We start from the raw sequence: 10,134 nt of genomic DNA, 5'->3' as shown, positions 1-10,134 counted from the left end.
GTAGTATGTCAGGAGTGGTGGTGAAGATTTTGGAAAAATTGGTTAGAGCCCGGATTCAGAAGTGAGTTGAGAGTTAATATCTACTTTACAAAGAACAACATGGGTTTACTAAGGGAAAGTCGTGTTTTAGCTCAAAAGATAAATAGCAATGCCGAAACGAACGTTCACATGTAAAGATAAGGATGCTATTTTGCCTCTTTACAAGGCCTTGATAAGACCTCACTTGGACTATTGTGCGCAGGTCTGGTCTCCTGGTTTCCATTGTGATTCTGATATATTGGAGAGGGAGTAGAAAGGAGAATGTTTAAAATGATATCAGGATTGTGGAATACTGATTATGAAAACAAATTGTGAATTTGAAGACTGCAGACACTAGCAAATAGGAGAAAGAGGGATGATATGATTGAGACTTACAAACTTCTGAAAGAGTCACACAGAATTTCAATTGATGGAATTTTTCAGTTTATGGAGTGTGGAGAAAGGACGAGAGGGCATCCTTGGAAGCTGAGAATGAAGGCCGCCAAGAAGGGTATGAGAGCTAGAATTTTCTCTCAGAGGGTGGAGTGTGATTGGAATGCATTGCCATTGGATGTTGTGAGTGAAGCAGTGTGAATGAATTTAAGAATAAGTATGATAGCTGGTGTATGTAGTATGTGAATAATAATAATAATAATTTTTGAAGTTGAATAAAGGCATTATTGTTATTATTATTATTATTATTATTATTATTATTATTATTATTATTATTATTATTATTATTATTATTATTATTATTATTATTATTATTATTTCCAACTAAAATTCTCGGAAATATCAAAAAATATCAAATACAAAAAATCAACAAAGCTTCACAAACAGAGCCGGCAAAGAGACAATATTCCATTGATAAATGGCTACATACCAAATAGCATTACTGTAAAAGAAAATCTATGAATATAACGACAACATGAAGCAAACATTGTCTACACTTAAAAAATTAGTAACACGAAAAAAGAAAACTGAAGCACAAGATTTTATTGCGAAAAGTTTCGGTCAAGATAAAATCCAACAGGAACTAGCAGAATCATTCAACTATAGCTTCACAAACAATATCACACAACTCAAAAAACACAATTTACCAACGATCAACAAAAAATTACCGACACAAAAAAAACCATGTATTTTCCACCCATAACAAACACAGGAACAAACACAGGAACTAAAGAAGCACTCTTGCAGCTAAATCCGAAGACCACTCCAGGAATTGACAAAATAAGACTCACAGACCTTTTAACATAGTTTGAAGAAATAAATCCATACGTTTGAGGCTCGTGAACATAATATTCTACACTGGCATTATTCCACAACAACTAAAAACTGAAATAATTACTCCAATTTACAAACAAGGTAAAAGAAATACGCAGAACTACAGACCAATAGCTACCCTACCAATCATTTCAAAAATTCTAGGAAAAATAACACACACCAGACTACAGAACTATTTACAGAAGTACAACATCATCTCACAAAACCAATACGTCTTTCAGAAAAAAAAAAGTACCATCACTTTATTAGAAGACATCGCCGGCAACATAAACAAAGCCCTCGATAAGTACGCTGTCCTTACGCTGCTTGACTTAACCAAGGCATTTGATACACTTGAACACGACATACTCAGTGGCGTAGCTAGGGGGGGGGGATGCAGAGGGGACGGTCCACTCCGGGAGATACTTTGAAATTTTTGAACTTTTGCAGTTAATTCTAAAATACAGTTTCCAAAACTCAGTTCCAAATATTGTAACACTACAGCGAAATTTCTTCACAATTGCCGTAAGCGTTGCTAGTTGTGAGAGGAGTTTTTCTAAATAAAATTTGATTAATAATTACTTACATTACTGTGAAATAGATTTCGCTAATGTCATCGACGAATTTGCTAACAGAAAAGCAAGAAAAATAACATTCTTGCATGTTGAAATTAAAGTTTTTTACTTCAAAAATAAACATAGTGTTTTAATTTATATCGCTATACGTCGTTTTGACTTTTTGTAGTATTTTTTGTGTGTATTGAGAGGGGCGGAAAACTCAGGGACCGCCCCGGGTGGCAAGCTCTAGCTATGCCACTGGACATACTATTCTCCAAACTATACTCAATAGGTATAAGAGGAACACTGCATATCTGCTTCAAGAACTATCTCTCAAACAGAACACGTCACAAAAATAGGTAAATGTCACCGCCGGGAGTATACAAGTAAAACACGGTGTCCCTCAGGGCGCCGTATTATCACCAACTCTATTCCACATATACATTAACGATGTTCATAACTTGGCCATAAGAAGTGAAATGTTTCAGTACGCAGATGACACCACACTAATAGCAATCCACACAGATATCAACAAGGCTCTCTCCAAAGTACAACAAGACCTAAATGAAATCACAACATACTTCTATCAAAACGCAATTGATATCAAATTGATATCAATTGCGTTTTGATAGAAGTATCAAAACGCAATTCAAAAACAGATGTTAATAATACACGACCCGAGAATCATGCGCCCTGCACCACTATCGATACACTATCACACATATCGCTGCATTAACAACAAAAAAACCTGCCAATATCCCAAAATCAAACCTGTAACACATGCAAAATACCTTGGTCTGTATTGCCACCTTAAATGGAGAAAACATATAGAATACCTACATACCAAACTCCGCATCATCTCAGCAAAACTCTTCCAATTAAAGAACTATTCCATTTAACATAAAAAAAAATTCTTATATATCACAGTATCTGCGAATCCTCTACTCAGATACGGTATAACAGTCTATGCAAACACATCAAACAGCCACCTAACAAAATTAGAAATATTACATAGGAAAATTGTGTCAGCAGTGATTTGGACACCTTATACTCAACAGCCATTATCCTACCAGTATATGGCAATACCCAGAATCCTGAGCATTAAAACTCTGAAACACTACATAATATTACTAAGGAATTACTTCAACATCACCTATCGAAACAACAGAGGCATGACCCACAACAACTCTCTACATCCCTACGCTCTTCAACAACTCATACAGTTCTTTTATGAGATCACATCAGATACCTGCGCTACTCAACAACCTACCAAGAAACTTAAAACACATAGACAACTACGGAATATTAAAACAAGAATTCTGGAAAATATACCAACAAAGTTAAAATATCATTAACACTAATATATACATCAGAAATCACCAGCATCCAATGCCTACATCCAATCCATAAACAGTAACAACAACATAAAAAGAAGGCTAATCCCACTCTCTTCATAAAAGCTAACTCAAGCTTTGAAGTAGGTGGGATTAAACAGCCTCATTCATCTACACGTAATCCTCATAATCAAATACTGCAAATTATATAACAAAACAGTAAATATTGTGTATAATAATAATGAAGATACTGATATAAAAAAATTGTGTATATATAAATAGGCTCTATAATAATATATAAAATATATTATATAAAATAAAATTATATATTTATAATAATTATTATTATATTTATTATTATATTATATTATTATTATTATTATATTATATTATTATTATTATTATATTATATTATTATTATTATTATATAATATAAAATTATATTATATAAAATATATATAAAATAAAAGATATAAAAAATTGTGTATATGTAAATAGACTGTATAATAATAAGCTATGATATTGAGTTCTAATAAGCTATGATATTCTGTTCAGTACATTTTGTACTGAACAGAAAATGTAATAGTATGCTTTATTGTATATATGTAAATTATCTGTATGATTATAATTAAAATGTTATTACAGTTAAAAAACAAAAAAAAATATTATGTGACGAAAAACGAAAAATGGATTATTACGTGACGAATAATAATAATAATAATAATAATAATAATAATAATAATAATAATAATAATAATAATAATAATAATAATAATAATAATAACAGCAAATTTAGATTATGCGATCAGAAAGATGAGAGTGTACAACATCTAATCAGTGCCTGCAGCAAGATAGCTCAAACTGACTATAAATACCGCCATGATCAAGTGGCCGAAATAATTCGTTGGCATGTATGCAAAAAAATATGGCTTTCTTATATCTGATAACTGGTGTCAGCATAAAATAGAGACAGTATTGGAAAACGAAACAGCAAAAATTCTCTGAGACTTTCGAATACTAACTGATCGGCATTTGGAGCACAATAGATCTGACATCACAATTATCGAACATCAACAGGTTTGGATTATCGATATCGCAGCACCCAGTGATAACAACATTAACAACAAAGAATTACTAGAAAAAATTACTAAATATCGAGATTTGGCAATAGAAGTTGGCAGGCTCTGGCTTAAACACTAAAATTATCCTAATAGTTATCGATGCACTTGGCGCAATTTCAAAGAAGCTATCCAACTATTTACACCAATTAAACATCAATGAAGTAACCCCATATGACCTCCAAAAACAGCATTACCTGGAACCGTCCACATTTTATGATGCTACCTGACAGACTATTCTTAGATTCTTGGGTAGAATCTGAATTCTTCTGTATCACCAGTCAAATTATTGTTTAAATAATGTTTGTTTAGTGTAGAGCCTGTGTAGCTCAGTGGATGTGGTATTTTCATACCAAGGCACTTGGCCGCACGAAGGAAGACTTCTTGGTTTCGAATCTAGTCAGCGACTAGAAGAAATATTTCTAAGCCTTTTTTCGACCGGTTCCCGAGTTAGTCGATCTCTGGCACAGGCAAGCGGGTTTTTCTCCAGGAAATTCGGGTTTTTCGTACCGTAAACTCAAGAAAATCAACCGTAGAACCCACATTATTTCAGACATTAAATACCAGTGTTAGGTTTAAGGACCACGAGATGGCGGCACTTGTTGAGCCGTCTCTCTTCACTGCGTGCCGGTTAATTAGTGATTGACTTGGGCCAGCTATCCCTGATTGGGTACCAGTGGAGATTGAACTGCCCACTCAGTCTCCAAAAGTTAGATAGTGCTAAATGGCCTCGCCTATTGTGTTTTTTATATATTGTGTTTATATATATATCTCTGAGTTGCCACTCAGAGATAGCTGGTCCAAGACTATCACTAATTATAAATGCCATCTAGTGAAAAGAGGCAAACAGACAAGTATCGGCGTCTTGTGGTCCCTACTTATTATTATTCCTGATACCTCCAAGGAGTCCGAAGACTCATCGTGGGAGGACATCTACAACTGTCTCTGCACCTAACCTCTACTACGAATCATCTCTATCAACGCCATCTGCCGCCCACCTCCAACACCACCACAACTAGTAATTTTTGTCTGTAAATTGCGTGTGTTCTGAAGGGCCGATTTGTATGTATGCGGGATGAAAAACCCGAGTTTCCGGGAGAAAAAACCCTGCTACCTCCGTATGAGATCGGCTAACTCACCTTCGATTGAAATCGACCAGATAAAGATTCCTCCCGTCGCGACGAGAATCGAACTTAGGCCTATTCCAATCGAAGGGCGCAATGTACCGTCGTTCTTCCAATTGCGCTACGGAGGCGCTTAAAGCAATATACTATTGTCTGCGATAGTGCGAGTTCTACTGTATTTACTTGAGTTTTCTGGACAAAATACACGAGTTTCAGTGAGAAAAAACCTTCCTGACCAAGCGCAATATCGACTACCTCCGTTGAAGAATGAGTTAAAAAAATTTCGACAGTGGGCGACAAGATTCGAATTGAGAACGGCTTTCTTCTGGCTATGCATAAAGGACCGAAACTAGTCTGGGTGTGGCCATTCCCATTATGCATAGTATTATTTTATTATCCCAAGACTCCATGGAGACGAAAACTCATCTAGGAAGTTTTGTCATAAACTCAACTCATCACAAACTCAACTCATCATCATCACAAACTCAAACACACTCAGATTCACTGCAGATAACATCTCAGGCAAGGCATTCCAATCATTTACAACTCTGCATGCAAAAAATTGCTTCTCACTGCCATGCTCATACCCTCCTTATATAGCTTCCGGGGATGACCTCTGGTTCTCCCCTGATCTCTCACCATTTTCTGTAAAATTTCTTTCACATTGATCCTGTAAGAACCCTTTACTAACTTGTAGGCCTCTATTATATTGCCCTTCCTCCTCCTATCCACCAGACTCTTTAAATTCCATCTTGTCAACCTTTCCCCATATTTAACATTTGAGAGATCAGAAACTACATTAGTCAGCCGCCACTGGACCCATTCCAACGTCTTTTCGTCATTTTGAAAAAAAATCGAAAGGGTGTATGCATTTTCATTATGGAATACATACTAAGGCAACTGATGTGATATCATTATACACATCCGAAAGGATGCGTGCATTGCATTATGGGATACATACTAAGATTAGCTTCTATATATAAGTAGCCGAGCCGTGAAGATACTTCACGCTAAAACATTTTTTGCTTGTTTAGATAAAGTATTAAAACCAAGAATATAGCTTCTTCGCATCATTAATATATTTATAAACACTGGTGTCCGTTTTTTACATTTTTAAATACATTTTTAACTGTATATGAAATAATTTTCATAACTACACTTACATTTTGATATAAATTTTTTCCTAGCATTCTAATAAACTACATTATACAAAACATCTGTTTTTTATATCATCTAACTTTCGTAGAAACTTAAAAACAGATTACTAATTATATGAAGAGCCACAGGCTTCAATTCGGCGACATAACTAATTTAAGTTAAAGGGATATTACATCCCATATTGTTTCTTAGCCGAATAAGAAACTCAAAGAGTTTTATGCTGAATATGGAAACTACACTCGCTTTTGAGAGCTACTCGCTGTAAAGGTTGAGAACTATACTCGCTGAACTTTATATAGTTTCTATATTCGGCATGAAACTCTTTCAGTTTCTTATTTGGCTAAGAAACAATATGGGATGTAATATCCCTTTAACTTAAAAACAGATGTTTTTACAATACGTAATAACAAATACGTATTGGCAAAAACGTATTTTGCCAATACGTTTTTAGCACAACTTTCAAAAAAAGTTAAGGAATTAACGTACAATTCTTAGAAAACACTATGCGGAGCAGCATTTCTGTATGCAGTATATCCACCGCGAACTGCAAAGCACTTCTAACAACGTTGTACCATCCTTAGCACCAAGTGATTCAGTAGTGCTTGAGGCAAACCGCCTACTCTATGAATTTCGAGAACCAATGTGTCTCCCTATGCATCCAAACCGTGTTCTATGGGACTGATCTGGGAAATGTGCTAGCCACTCCATTCGATTAATATTCTCATTCTCCAGAAGTATCTCCACTGCTCGTGTACTATGCATTGTTATTGCTAAAAATGAATTCTTCGTCTATAAGACCACGGAACAATGGAATATGGTGTTGTAGAAATTTGTTGCAATATCGGTCACCAGTCAAACCATTCACCTATCACTTGTATTTCGGTACATTCATTAAGCATAATGGCTCCACAAAGACACCATAACCCTAGCATTTCCCTATGTTTTCCTGTCAAGAATATTCTCGCGATGGTAAGCAGCACCACATTCACGTCAGAGCAAGTGTCGTATAGAATTGGAGGACTATCACTTGTAAAGAGAACATTTTTTTTACAACTTTTATAAAATATAACTAAAAATATAACACCACTACGATGAGCTGTGAATAAACGCAAGAAGACTGTAGACCTTCGGGCGTATAATCCTACTTGTTGCAGACGTCTTGCCACAATTTGTCGAGATATCCGCGTACTGTGTTTGACTTGCTAGCTGACCTATCATGGGCGTCGATTACGTTTTGCTGTTGTAACCTAAAATCTCTCTCTATGCTCTGTGTTAGTGAGAGGATGACCTCTTAGCAAACGTCTGGAACACTTCCCATTTCCATTAGTTTGAAACGTTGTCCACAGCCTGGATACAACAATTTGTGAGATTCCAAACTTTCTGGAAATATCAGTAATTCTGCAACCATCTGCAAACGTTTCAATAATTCTTACCTGCGTGGAATCATCTAGGTGATGTCTGTGAGACATTACAAGAAACTGATTTTTGCAAGTTTATTCCTTCACGAAAGAGCTTCCCTCAAGCACAATTCGCTTAGTACACCCTTTTAGCTTTTATCCGGATGAGTACTTGCACGTGATGCTTTTTTTTGCGCGATTCGAAAATTTGAATGTGTATCCGCTTTCAACTCGAAATCATCAGCTATGCAAATTGTCACAAGCTGATTCCTCTGAATTTTCAGATGCATTTTTCAAAATGGTGTTCGTCCTTAAGTTTCGGACACCAGTGTATATACGTATATATGTATGTAAACACATTGGACAAAAAAAATATGCAAACATTATTCCTTAATATGGAGTTATATCACAACCTGCTTTAATTAGAGTTTGGATGAAAAAAAAATCAGCTAACGCTTTCTTATTTCTGTACATGGAGTAGGCGAGGAAGTTTTATCCATATCTGACAGAATATTTTTAATGTCTGAAATCGTATAGGTTCTATGGTCGATTTTCTTGAGCTTAGGGGAAGAAAAACCCGAGTTTCAGGGAGATAAAACCCGCTTGCCAGTGCCATAGTTCGACTGACTCGGGAACCGGCGGAAAAAAAAAATGGGTTAGTAAAAGTTCGTCTAGTCGGGGACTAGACTTGGACTCGAAGTTTATCTTTGGGTTGTTTAGTACTGATAAGTGCAAACACCACTCCCACCGAGTTACACAGTCCTATATCACATGTGTATCATGTTTATTATTATTATTTTTACGTGACACCTCCAAGGAGTCCAAAGAATCATCGAGGAGGGCACATTTTCCACAACTTTCCGTCTCCAACGAACCGCAACTACCATCATCATCATCAACACCAACGCCATCTACTGCCCGTCACTACTAGTATTTTCACGATAATAACAAATACCCATGCCCATGTTTGAATTCGAACCCGCAGCCTTTTGGCTGAAGGGCGGATACTCTAACCACTCGGCTTATTCCACTCAATGAGTGAACTATATCTTAATTCAGTGAGATTTGCAGGATATTAATGTTTTTTCTTTACTCCCCTTTCTTAGATATCCCAGATTTTTTCAATAACTTTGAGATTGGGTGAATTGGCTAACTAATTGAGATGTGAAATATCTTTCTCGTGTTCTGAAAACCAATCTAAAATTATAGCTCAATGGACACGAGTTATCATCTTGAAACCCAGGATCCTTCTTGTTCCAAAAACTGGACAAATGGCAATTCTTCATTAATTAAAAGTGTTAAATGGATTTCATGTGTTTGGACACCTGAACGAATGTGCCAACTCCAGTACTTGAAATACAGCCTTAAAACATGACACTGCTACCTCCATTTCTCACAGCTTTTTGGAAACATTCAGTGTCAAATGCTTCTCCAGTTTTCCACACGACCCTAGAGCAGCTATCATTGGAATCCAAGAAGAATCTGGATTCATCGGATCATGTTATTTGTCTCGGTTAGGAATTTTCAGGCGGGTAGCCCGGATGCAGTTTTGCCCAAGTAAGGTGAATTTTCTTCTGGACTTAAGATGTATCCGGGCTACCCGCCTGAAAATTCCTAACCTATGCAGTCTATCTGTAGTGTTTATTCTGAAACTGATTTACTGGGTCCAGCTTTGTATTGTTTGCAACAGTTCTTGACGAGTCTGGTAACATTCGGCTGTTGCTTCTACCAGTGTCCAGAGTTGGACACTGCTGAATGAGGATTCAGACACTTCAACAAACTTCGTCACCGCTTTCAAGGAATGTTCATGTTCTCAGCCAAAAAAATGTCACTCTTTTTTCACTCGGTAAGGTCGCCTTTTCAGACCCACGACTGTATACCACTAAAAGAGAATACAGAATGATACAGATACAGGGTATTATTTCTGGGAAAACTCCCATGTTACTCCTCTTAAAAACTATTATTTTTATGGCTATTGTGTCTGCTTCTGTTTAGGAGTCCCCCTGTTTTAATGTCATTGGCTTTTTACTCAAGACTTCATAGGGCATTGTAGATGTAATTTTAGAGACAAATACAGGGTGTTCGGGATAAATTTGACAGTTTCGTAAGGAAAAAGAAAATCTTCTTTGTATCTATTAAATTTAATGAATTGACAAAAAAAC

Source organism: Typopeltis vanoorti, chromosome 10 (genome assembly GCF_054136105.1).
Source record: "Typopeltis vanoorti isolate ZY-2024b chromosome 10, IOZ_Tvanoo_1.0, whole genome shotgun sequence".
NCBI classification, from domain to species: Eukaryota; Metazoa; Arthropoda; class Arachnida; order Uropygi; family Thelyphonidae; genus Typopeltis; species Typopeltis vanoorti.
Note: the sequence above shows the minus strand (reverse complement) of the source record.